Raw genomic sequence first — 12321 nt, 5'->3', positions numbered from 1 at the left:
TATGTAGGTTTGTTTGTGGTCTGGTTTTGATGGTTTTAAATTAAACTGTGAACCAAACCTTTTGTAACGGTTTTTTGTCGTCGAAAACCAAGACAAAACTTTTGAAAACTGAAAACAATTGGCCAAAAGTGAAAGAAAAAATCAACAGTCAAGTCAAACCGATGAACGGTTTTACGGTTTCAAACTTAACAATAAACACCCATAAACTTATTACGTGATTACCAAGGTTTGCGTTTCCCATTGCATGGCGCTGGCACCCATCTAGTCAAAACTAAAGAGGATCAATAATTAGCATAAATAAGTAATTATAGTGAATATCAAAGATTTTTTAAATATAAGTTTGAAATAAGTAATAAACAACATATTAAATTGGTCAAATAAGTTAATGTGTATTTAATACAAAACTTATTAACTTTCGAGTATAATCGAAAGTAAATTATTTAAATTTTCAGTATACATTAAATTTGTCATTTATGTTAATAAAAAATTTGTCAAATATAAAAGATGAAAAATTTGTTGACATTAAAGACTATTAAAAACTACAAAAAATTGTTGCAAAAGAGGTCAATCTCGGTTTTTAAAAACAGAAAGAAATAAATATAAATATTATTATAAAAATTTTCTATTTTTTTAGAAGTTTACTAACTAAACAATATAATATTAATTTTTTTAATTATCACAAAATTATTGTCAAGATTTTAGCTTCATTACCTTATTTAACAATAAATTTCATTAGATAATTCTTTTTTATCTTGACATTTATGTCTAATTAAAAATTAGTCAAATATAAAAGATGGAAAGTTGTTATTTTCTATTTAGTTTATTAGTTTATTTTTTAATTTGGCCGGAATAATTTTGACGAATCGGTAATTCTTGACATTTATGCCTAATTAAAAATCGGTCAAATGTAAAAGATGTAAAGTTTATTGAGATTGGAGAATATTAAAACTAAAAAATTGTTCAAATTAGGTTCTTAAAAACAGAAATAAATTAATTTATAAGACTGATTGTATAAAAATCAACTAAATTACATGAATTGTGAAATATACATAAATACATGAATAATAAAAAATATATACATCCAATCTTGTACAAAAAGTAAGACATTTTTGCAGCAAATGCTCCATCCATGACATTAGCTATTCTAGTTGGGAGCCGTAAGCTGAAATAATAAAATTAAATAAATGTTAAACAATATATTATTTGGACTAAACGAAACTTTGGTCCGGGCTTTGAATATACCATTTCGTCTTGTAAAATCATTTCTATCGACCAATCTTCTCCGGGCTTTGAATTGTCCTTCAGACGCCATACTTTCAAATATGCACCTTGAAGACACAGTCACTGTTTAGCGCATCCAATTGGTTCAACATTGTGATGTTTTTTGGCTCCATCTTTCTGGTGGTGAAAAAAAAACAATAATTTCTGAACAATAACACTTTTAACCAAAAACTAAAAAACAAAATGAATTATATAAACAACAAAAATATAAACCTTAGAAACCAAGAAAATCGTTTTAGCTCAATTTGGTGTGATAGTGTAAGAATTCTTGTGTGAAAGTGAAGTATTTATATATAGTTCATAGAAAATGATTGAATTTTGTGAGGAATTAATAAAGAAGGATTGTGTATACGGAATTAATTAAAAACATAAAATTAGGAAACTTTAATGACATTAAATCATGGGCGAAAATTAGGGAATGAGGATTAAGGTTTTTCAAATCTTGAATTACTAAAATGTAATGTTGTTAAAGTATATTATAAATACAAAATAATTCAATTTAAATATTTAATTTAGACTATATTTAAACATACAGAATTAACTTTATAATGTGGAAAAATAAGTTACTACTTTTTTTTATTTACATGAATATAATTAATCATCAATTCAATCAATTAAATAATTACCGTATATCTTGAATGATTACCAATTACCGTATATCTAATATCTAAAATTATAATCAGTTAGATATATTTAAATTGTGAATCATATGGTTGAAATTTATAAAAATAGTCAACATAATATAATTAATAAGCATTTGAATAATTAAGTGACTGATATAAGCTGTGTAAAAATAAGTAATTTCTTTTTTTATGTATTAACAACAACACAATTTTAATATAATAAACAGCAATTTAAAAATTGAGTCAATGCTATAACATATGGTAAGTAGTAGTAATAATTATAAATTAACGTATATTTCAAATTAGAATCAGCCTCATATATTAAAATATTTGATTGACTAATTTTGAATTAGTCAGTCGGACAAAATCCGTATTTATACTAACCCTTAAGGATTCTTAATTAAAACCTTAATCATATGATCAAATGATATATCATAATTTATTAAAATATAGAAATTCCGTAATTAAAGAATTCCTTAATCAAATGCAAAATTTATCCCTAATTTACAGAAATTTATATTTCATAAATATAAAATTAGAAACAATTATAGTAAAGTTAAATCCGCTATCTCTGTATATTAGGTTGTTTTATGTTGAATCCAATGGATGAAATATCAATTAATTATCTCAAATAAATTAAATCTGGAAGGAAGCCTGATGATTAAACTGACCTGAGGTAACGTTGATGGTGAGCACCTTCATCGATGGTGGACAGTGAATTTGACAGATAAATGAATTGAAGATATTGATAGGTGGAACATGATGGAACCGCCAATGAGAATGGAGGCATGAAAGATGAAATTGATTTGGGTTTCTATGTTAAGTTATATTATAGTATACAGAATATTAAAAATAACATAAATAATAATAATAATCGTAATTAATTAATAAATAAATTGGTTAATCATTATTAAATTAAATATTAAATTAAAGTTAAAGAGAATCATTAAAAAGAATTGATTGTATCTTATCTTATCTTATTTTAATTTAATTTTGATTTATTTTATTTAAATGAAAAATAGAAAAAGGTGGTAGATATATATGGAAAGTTTAGGAAACAACCAATAGGAATAGTGGAAGTTGAGTTAAAGCCTATTTTAAAGGTAATGGTTATATAATTGTATTCAGTATTAAATAACTATAAAGTTATAACTAAAAAATTATTTACCGGTTTAATAGTATATATATATATATATATATATATATATATAGATATAGATGTATAAATTGCATCTTCATTTTAAAGGTAATGGTTATTTAATTGTATTCAGTATTAAATAACTATAAAGTTATAACTTAAAAATTTTTTATCGGTCTTACAAATTTTATTTCAATATACATTATTGGATAAATTAACCTTACGATATTCCAAGGCATGTCAAAATGAAATTAGAGTTAGCTTTAGATTTAGTGACGATATAAATCATTAAATTCATAACAGTAGGTAAGGGAAATTTAACATTACAAAGCATACTTGTATACGAACGCTGCTAATCAACTTCGAGACCAACGCGCGCGACCTCACCCCACCCACCACCAACGCTGCCAGACCACCACAATCCCTCTCAAGATCTCTCTCATCTTCCCAATTGCCTTTCGTCTATGGTACATCAAGACCGTTCGTGATTAACGTGTTGGCGATCATGAATTAAGTGCTCCCTGCACCAAGCCGACTCTAATAAAAAACTATGATAATATTAAATACTATTATTCTAAACCATTGAAAACTCCAAATATGTCTATTTAGCTAAATCTTACGTTTCAAACAATATAGTCCTAAAAGAATTTATTTATATAATATTAATGAAGCATTTTGCACATACTTCTTTACCTCCTCCACTCCATCGATGGTGTAAATGATAAATCATAGTTTTTTTCGTTTATGTTTTTGTTATTTTAGTTCCGGTAGTATAACGAAAATAACGTAAATCGGTTGAATGCCAATTTGGTTTTTTCAATTTTTTTTTGTTTTAGCTCCGATGTCGTAACTAACGTGACGGTTGCCGATCGAATTCGCATAGACTCACAGTATTTTGTTTTAATTTCTGGGTTGTAACGAACGTAACAAAAACGACCAAATGCCAAATTTGTTTTTTATTCAATTCTAATTACCGTAACAAACACGATGGAAACCAACCGAATTTGCGTCGACTCGTCATCTCAAGGCTCAGGTTTTACCAATGCCCGAATTTCACCAACCATCATCACTCCATTGGTCAACGTCAATTTTTTATACTTTAGTTTCAATATATAAAACACGTAATCGAATACAAAAAAAAATGCGTCGACTTACCGTGTCAACACCTGGAACCAACAACGCTTGAGTTTTAACAACGCCCGGATTTTACCGATGTGCATGCGCAACGCGCCGGTTGACACACTAGTTAAAGACAAAGAAGAGAGTAGTAAAAGATGCGACTTTGTGCAAGGGATGCTGTTGTCCACAATGTTTGGTGACAACTTCTAGAAGATTCCATACAATCTATTGAAGGTATGCAAACTAATTAGTAAAAAATATTTTATACTCTTGGAAGTTTTAATTTTTCTTTGAATTTTACCGCAAGATTTTTGAAACATGGCAGTTCTACATTTATTTTCTTTAGTCAATCAATCAATCATATTAAGTGAGGTCCTACCAACAACAAATCTATAAGTAGGGTATGGGGATGGTGGGATGTAGGCACACCGTCCTCTATCCAACGAGATAAAGAGGTGGCTTCCAGAGAGACCAGCATCTCTTAAATACATATGTGTGAGGCAATATAAAATAAAGAGAATAATAATAATAATAATAATAATAATAATAAAATAATAATACTATTTGGTATGTTAAGGTAAATAGAAGCGTTAAGGTACTCAATTCCCTATAAATATTTAACTTTAATCATATTTCTTCAATAATTCTTATCTTTAACCATGTCTTCAGAGAGGTTTAGGTTTATCAAATCACGTCTAATCCTCTCATCTCAAGTCAATTTATTTTTAGATATATCTATTGAATGATCTCTCACCATATTGTTGCTTTGTTTAACAAATACTTTACTTTTTAATGCTTTTATGATTTATATTTGTCTTAAAATGTTCAGATATCATGTTTATTTGTGTTTAAATCTTTAAATTTTACAAAGGACAAGCTACATTATCAATTATTTATTAAACTAAAAGGGGCAAATTCTTTGATAGGGTATATTTTGAACTTCAAATAACGACCAGCGAGGGTGTAAATTTTAGGAATTATAGATTTGTAATTTAATAAATAGCGAAATCACTGTAAAATTAAAAGAATATGATAAAAAAATTTGATTAAATTGTCATCCATAAGGTTTGGTTCTTCTGCAACTTTCGTCATTTTTTTTTTAATTGGACCCTATAGGTTTCAAAATTAATGTCAATTTCATCTTAATCACTAATTCCGTCTATATTCAGCGTTAACACTATAAACTTGGTAATTCAACCAATATGTATTACTCCATTATAGCATATCATTATATACAGAGAGCATCTATAATTGTAGGGATGTGATTTACAACATAAAAGGAAAATAATAACTATAATATTCTATCTATAAATAACAAATATATTCTATCATTTAAACATTTGAGCGGGAATCCGATGTGTCCTTGATATGCCCCCGCAAGATGGACGATCGAGAAATAAGTCCAATCTTGGATAAGAGATTATGAAAACGAGTTTTTAGTAGTGGTTAGTCAGGGTGTCAGCCAACTGATCATCACCAGAGATGTGGGTGACACGTATGATACCTTTTTGAACCATTGCTCCTACAAAGTGAAAATCAAGAGCGAGATGTTTCATGCGTGAGTGAAATACCGGGTTTGCAGAGTAATGCGTGGCACTCAAATTATCACAGTAAATGCCAGGTGTAACAGTGGACTTGCAACCTAGTTCGTATAAAAGAGACATTAACCATTTTACTTCGGTTGTAGTAGAAGCAACTGCCCCAAATTCTGCTTCGGTGGAGGATCGTGCTAATGTCGGTTGGCGTTTAAAATTCCAAGCAACTGGATTTGATCCAAGATAAACAATGTACCCCGTTGTGCTACGATAAGTAGGTCGGTCACTAGCCCAATCCGCGTCTGTAAACGCGTGAAGATGTAGCGGTGAGTGGCGAAGTAACCTCTTGAGGGCTGCCCAATGTATGTTTGTTGGTGAATGCATTAACTGAGAAAGCTTGTTAACCGCGAAAGCAACATCGGGTCTCGTGAAAGACAAGTATTGTTGGGCGCCAACAAAGGCGCGGTATTCAGTTGGTGAGGAGAGGGGGGTGCCGTCGGTGGTGTTAAGATGGTCCAAGAAGGACATTGGTGTGGTAGCTGGCTTACAATCAATCATGTTTGGTCGATTTAACAAATCAAGAATATATTTAGATTGTGAGAGGAAAAGACCATTATTGTGTGGGATGACTTCGACACCAAGAAAGTAGGAAAGAGAAACAAGATCTTTAAGAGAAAAACGAGTGGCGAGAGAAATAATGAAACAATTGATAAGAGAAGTGTTCAGACCGGTGAGGATAATATCGTCGACATAAACGAGGAGAAAGATTGGAGATTTTGTGACATGATTAGTAAATAGAGAAGGATCAGATATAGTTGGTTTGAAACCAACTAAGAGAAGGTATGACTTCAATTCATCATACCATGCACGCCATGCTTGACGAAGGCCGTAGATAGCCTTTCATAATTTGCATACATGTTTGGGAAGAGACGGGTCGACGAAGCCGGGTGGTTGGGACATGAATACGTCCTCGGTTAGTGTGCCTTGAAGGAAGGCATTATTGATATCGAGTTGACGGAGACACCAATTATGAGAAGTAGCGAGGGAAAGAACAAGACGGAGAGTAGCGGGTTTAATGACCGGGCTAAAAGTTTCAACGTAGTCTAACCCGGGACGTTGATGAAAACCTTTAGCAACTAAACGGGCTTTTAAACGATCGACGGTGCCGTCGGGTTTGTATTTAGTGCGAAAGACCCACTTGCACCCAACATGATTTGGTGCTGATTCGGGTGGCACTAAGGACCAAGTTTGGTTGCGTTGTAAAGCATCAAACTCGTCTTGCATGGCCTTACGCCAAAGGGGACTTTTAAGAGCTTGGGTTATTGTGGATGGTTCAATACAGGGGGGAAGTGGTTGTGTTGTAAAGTATAAAATTCTCATTATGGTATTTGGGGTTAGGCTTACGGATGCGAGGAGAGGAGGGCGTTAGATCGGTGTAGGTTGGAGAGTGATTTTGAGGTTGCGAATCTGGTGGTGAAGTAGTTGATTGGGTCACTGATGGTATTGGTGTATGAGAATTATGTAATGGTGCATTTGATTGGGTAGTTTGGTTAGGTGAGGTGGGTAGAGGTTGAGTGGAAATTGGTGGAGTAGATGAGGTCGTGGATGGTATTGGGCCAGGGTTGGAAGGATTGGGTTTTTGTGGAGGCTGGTTAGGTTGGACAAGAGGATCAGTGATGGTGGGAGTGTGCTTTGTGGTTTGGGAAGGGTGGTAAATAATAGATAAAGGTAACCATGTGTCTGGGTTAGGATTTGGGGGAGTAGATGAGGAAGATAAGGTTTCATAGGGAAATTGTGTTTCAACGAAGTGAACATGACGCGAGACGTAAACTCGTTCGGTTTGGGGTTCAAGGAGATAATAAGCGCTTTGAGTAGACGAGTAGCCTACAAAAATACACGGTTTAGATTTTGGTTGAAGCTTATGAGAATTGTAGGGTCGTAGCCAAGGATAAGAAAGACAACCTAAACTACGAAGTTTGTCATAGTTTGGTAATTGTTGGAATAAACGAAGGAAAGGAGATTCATATTTTAGAGTGGATGTGGGTAATCTATTGATTAAATAGGTGGCGGTGGTGAAAGCAAAAGGCCAAAATTTGAGTGGCATTTTGGCGTGAGATAAAAGAGATAGACCCGTTTCAACTATGTGACGACGTCGGCGTTCAACATAGCCATTATGTTCGGGAGTGTGAGGTGGGTAGGTGAGGTGAGAAATACCACAAGAGGCAATATGAGAAACTAGTTTGATATATTCGCCTCCATTGTCCGAGAATAATTGTTTTATTTTTCATTGAAAATAGTTTTCAACCAGACGTTGGAAATTAATGAACGTGTTGAGAGAATCAGACTTCTTTTTAAGTGGATAAATCCATGTTTACTTAGTATAATGATCTACAAAAATTATGTAATATTTATAGCCATCGTATGAAAGAACGGGTGAGGACCATACATCCGAAAATAAAATGTGCAACGGTGCATTAGATGTAATAGAAGAAACATTAAAAGGAAGTTTATGACTTTTATTAGTGCAACAAGAATTACACGAATCACTATTAAAGGCAATGGATGAAATGCTAGAAGATAAATAATGCAACACTTGTGAATGTGGGTGTCCAAGCCGATGATGCCACAAGGATGCTTTATTACGCTGAACATGAAAAACGAAAGGTTGCGATTTCGGACGAAGCTCGTAAATCTCGTGTTTAGTTGTTCCCCGAAGGAGGGGGAGGTGGGAGTGACAATTCTTGATAACAAAATTGAGAGAAAAAAATTGAATTAGTATATTGTTATCAATGGATAAACGAGAAATAGAGATAATGTTACGTGAGATAGATGGAACGCATAGAACATTGTGTAAGACAAATGTGACGGTGTCAAAGTGAAGAGTTAAAGAACCGACATGAGTAATAGTAAGAGACGAACCATCGCCAATAATAAGCTCTTGGGTACCATCATATGGAGCGTGTAGAGACAATGCAGAGAGATCATTGGTGATGTGATGAGAAGCACCACTATCAAATAGCCATGGACGATTTTCACCAATTGTAGTGCTTGGGACATTCATCATATTTTCTTGTGGATGTGTAGTGTAAGAACCTTTTGGAAAAGGAGGTAAACTGATGTTGGGATGCATTTTCTTGAAGGCATGGCAAGAAGTGAGGGAATGACCCTTGTTGAAGCAAAACTGACATTTTCCAAGGAATGGACGGCTGGGGTTATGAGGGGATGTGGTAGCCGGGTTCTTTGGCGGTGTTGGTAAAATACCGCTGGTTTGAGTGGATGGTCGGGCATGCCACGGTTTGTGTGGTGGGCAGGTGTGGGCTGCGAAGCCATAGTTGGTTGGTGAAGGGTTGATGCAGGAGAAGGTTGTTGGGCTATGGTTAACTCCTGGTTTATGAGTTTTTCGTGAAGTTCATGAAACGAGATAGGGGTTTCGCGAGCATGAACTCCATCAATCACTGATTTGTTAGGGTTTGGTCGAGACCGTTTAAAATTATATCAGTTTTATCTTCAGGGTCTTTCGGTTTACCGAGGATAGCAAGCTCATCGGCGATAACTTTAACCGATTGCATAAAGTCGGTTATGGATTGAGTGGAACCTTTGGTAGTTTGTTTGAGGCGGTATTTCAATTGTTTTATATGGCCTCTAGAAGAGGAGGCATAGGTGTTGGAAAGAATTTCCCAGGTTTCAAGAGATGTTTTAGCATTTGTGACTAACGGGACAATATTCGAAGATAGGCTGCCGACAATGGCTCCGTAGAGGAGTCGATCTTGTCGAAACCAAGCGGTGTAGTCGGCATGAGGAATTGATTTCCCGTCTTTGTCAACAGTTGGTTTGGGTGCAGGTAGGGTACCATCGATGTACCTGTGGAGATCTAATCCATGAAGGATGGCTTCAAGTTGGGTTTTCCAACTGATGTAGTTGGTGTCGGTTAATTTTAGAGACGCGGGCAGAGTAACCATTGTGAGGGAGGAGGGGGTGCTTAAAGGGATGGTAGTGAATGTAGAAGAAGAGAGTGCATTGTTGGATGCCATGGATGTTGGCAGAAAGGTGGATACAAGTAGGTCGCCGGAGTGTGTTGGGAAGGTGATGGCGGCTGGATTATGCTAGGGTTTGTGTGTTTTGGATGATACCATATAAACTTGGTAATTCAACCAATATGTATTACTCCATTATAGCATATCATTATATACAGAGAGCATCCATAATTGTAGGGATGTGATTTACAACATAAAAGGAAAATAATAACTATAATATTCTATATATAAATAACAAATATATTCTATCATTTAAACATTTGAGCGGGAATCCGATGTGTCCTTGATAAACACAATAGCAATATGGACAGGTTATTTATTTAATTATTTCTTAAAATACCTATTTATTTATTGCCCAGGAACCTTTACACATTCGATTGCACTCTTTAAAACCCTTTCTTTTCCCGTTCCTGCTAATCATCTTCAAGACAAACGCGTGCGACCTCACCCCACCCACTACCAACGCTGCCTGACCACCACAATCCTTCTCAAGATCTCTCTCATCTTTCCAATTGCCTTTCGTCTATTGTACATAAGTACCATTCGTGATTAACGTGTTGATGGTCATGAATTAAGTGCTCCCCTACATCAAGCCGACTCTAATAAAAAAACTATAATAATATTAAATACTATTATTTTAAATCATTGAAAACTCCGAATATGTATATTCGGCTAAATCTTACTATTCAAACTTCTTGTAATTTTAGTTTTAAGAAATTAGTAAATAAAAAAGCAATAATTCCTAAAAGAATTTATATAATATTAATGAAGGATTTTGCTCATACTTCCTTACCTCCTCCACTCCATCGATGGTAAATCAAAGATTTTGATGTCACATTTGAATGCAATCGCACTCCGAATATCAACACTTAAGCACTTATCACAGGTACACGCACAGATCATTCAACATTCAGTCCACCATGACAACTACTGGGCATCACTCCTCATCAGCCACTTCGCACGCCTCTGCGCACCACCCACCTACACCCGTCTCATTTTAAACTCAAGCCACCAGCCCAACCTCTACGCCTTCACCAACATGCTCAAATTCTACTCGCACATTGGTGCCCATCATGACGTCATCACCCTGTTTGATAATATATGACTTTGTAGCATGACACCTGATGCTTTTGTGTTTCCGATCTTGATCAAATCCATGGGGGAGAAGGCTGTTGGGTTGCATGGCCATGTCTTGAAGCTGGGATATTGTTCTGATCGGTATGTGCGTAATGCTGTTATGCAAATGTATGCGAAACACAGCCCGATTGTCTTTGCACGCAAGGTGTTCGATGAAATGCCTGATAGAATGGTGGCGGATTGGAACTCTATGATTTCTGGGTATTGAAGGTGGGGTGATGAGCTTTAGCCGAGGCCGTAGTAATAGGGGAAATGATAACCACCTTACGAACAATCGAAGTCGTAACGTTAGACGGAGCGGGTACGTCCCGTCGGACCCTCCCACTATGTGTATGTGTATGCGTTTGCGTAACTTCCACCATTAGAATAGTAAACACGTTGCAAGCAAGTTCACGTATAATCATAAACAATATGCAAGAATAATATTAACATGTACGCTAATTGTGAATCGGTTTATAAATAAGTACATAACTAACGAGATAAAACTTGTGACATGCTACACCCCAAAATATTAAAAGCATTAAAACTGGGTTATGAAGAACTCACTTGAAATAGGAAATTACGGTTACGAGGAGATGATAACAATTAACGCAACTAGATGGTTCCGCGAGAAGTCCTGATAATTTGTGCTAGTTATAAGGTATAAACAACATAAATTAAAGTGAAAAGAACGAACTAAACATGAATATAAAACAAAAATAGGTTTATAATAGATTTGGGAATCGTTAAAGTGTTCACATAAATTTATGTATAAGAAAATTTTATTAGTTTAAATATTCTTAAAAGTCATTATTATTATTATTATTATAAAAAAAGATTTATAATTGATTATATATATATATAGGTATTTGATATTTCAGAAGTTTTTTTTACAGCGAGAAGTGCGAGAAGTGAATGTGTAACTCCATTAATCCCTAATTTCACTACATTTCTTATGTGTAGGTGCATATGTATGTGTGTAGGTACGTATGTTTGTATATGCGAACATATGTTTGTATATATGTATGTATGTTTGTATGTGTGTAAGTACATAGGTTTGAATATGGCTCGGTACATTTATATGTTTGTTGTAACATCCTAAATATTCTAATAATAAATAGAGAATGTTGCGTTAAATTGTCGTGCGTTTAATGTTGCTAATTAACGTCTGATGAGGAAAGATCATGGACTTGGATTAAATAAGATGGACTAAAGGGTAATGGGCTTTAGGTCCATGGGCCTTGGGGAATATAAATATCCTCCTAAACAACCATAAAACCCTAAACCTCATTTCATTCCATCTTAATCTCTACACACTCCAAACACACACACCATACGCGGCTGAGCGAGAGAGAGATGAAATCCGAGCAAGAAAAAGTGATTCAAGATTTATACAAGATCCAAAGTTCATAAGCTAGCTAACCGAGACCAAAACGAAAACATAAAGGTACGATTTCGATCTTAAAGTTCATGTT

This window comes from Bidens hawaiensis, unplaced genomic scaffold (genome assembly GCF_021521415.1).
Source record: "Bidens hawaiensis isolate Kalapana, Puna unplaced genomic scaffold, B.hawaiensis_p1.1 tig00003270_1, whole genome shotgun sequence".
NCBI lineage: Eukaryota > Viridiplantae > Streptophyta > Magnoliopsida > Asterales > Asteraceae > Bidens > Bidens hawaiensis.
This window is presented reverse-complemented; position numbering follows the sequence as displayed.